Source organism: Arachis duranensis, chromosome 7, assembly GCF_000817695.3.
Source record: "Arachis duranensis cultivar V14167 chromosome 7, aradu.V14167.gnm2.J7QH, whole genome shotgun sequence".
Lineage (NCBI taxonomy): Eukaryota > Viridiplantae > Streptophyta > Magnoliopsida > Fabales > Fabaceae > Arachis > Arachis duranensis.
The window spans coordinates 69,601,864-69,603,251 of NC_029778.3; positions in this window are offsets into that span (position 1 = coordinate 69,601,864).

Below are 1,388 nucleotides of genomic sequence, written 5' to 3' on the forward strand. Positions count from 1 at the left end.
TACCGATCTAAAGACAATTGAACCTTCCTCATCATAGACTATTTCCCTATCCTAATGAATGGATAACAATGGATTTTCAGACATCGCAGTAATAACATTAACATTAACGAAGAAGAAATTAGAGAAGTTGTGACTGTTTGATTTTCCATAGGCTTACTTTTATCTCCAAACTCAGCATAGAGTTCGCCAGGAAGGACAGTGAACTTACTGTAAATCCCAAAAAAAAAATCGTATTTTCGAAAATAAAATTAAAAAATCGTTTTGGGAGAAATAATTATTTTTTATTTTATAAATAAAAAAATCCTAAAATATGCCCATCAAAATAAAGACGAATTTACGTTTGTGAATCTGCCCTTATATTTTACGAAGATAGCATTTCAAACCAAAAGAATAAAAAAAAGTTGTAAATTGACTCTTCCGACAAAACTGACTGACCAAAGCTTAAAATTCAGCATGCTGATCAATAACTATTTTTCCAAGTCTCGAGTACAAAATTGACCATTAGATTTATGCTTGTGAAGAATTTAGTGGTACAAATTGAATGTGACCACCGGTGCGCATAAATCAATCTAGAGGGGCACACAAAACAAAAGCTGTGTAACGAATCCTTCCCCTTCTATCTTCCTTCTAGATGTTTTCTTAGCACTAAATGTTTCCTTGACAATTGATATGGTTCTGAAAACCGATTAGTTACTGTTTATTAGTTTAATGATTCAACTAATTTGACCGTGTTTCAATAATTATTTTATAATAAAATGATAAAAAAAATATAAATAAACATATTAAAATATAATTATAATTTAATATAAATTTTAAAATATTATTTAAATTTTAAAAGTATTACATTAATTACAATATTATAATTTTTATTATTATTAGAAAGAAAAATACAATAAATTTAAATAAAAACAAAAATAAGATAAGGTATTAATTATAAATAGATAAAAATATACACATCAAAAGAATATATATATTGATAGATAGATAAAAAAAAAAAGATAAATATACCAAATACTTAAACTTATCAAGTCCAAACACTTTAACTTTATTCTCATTATAAAAAAAAAATACTCTTACATGCCACTTTTCAATTTCAAATTTTTTATAAAATTTTCAAATTATCATCATCAGTCATAATGCCACAGTTTTATGTTCTAGTTTCATCAGTGATCTTGCATAGTTTTTTATTATGTGAAGTCTTGCTTTCTTCATTTTTTTATTCTTCTGTATCTTTCTTTCATTGCCCAAAACAAATTGATGCCTTAAAAAAGAATCAATACAACTGAATCAAGAAGAACCTCTTCACCAAGCTCAAGAGAACCTTTTCGTTGGTTTGACATTCCTTGAGCTTGTTGTGCTTCTCAAACTTCTTTTGGCGCTTGAATGGC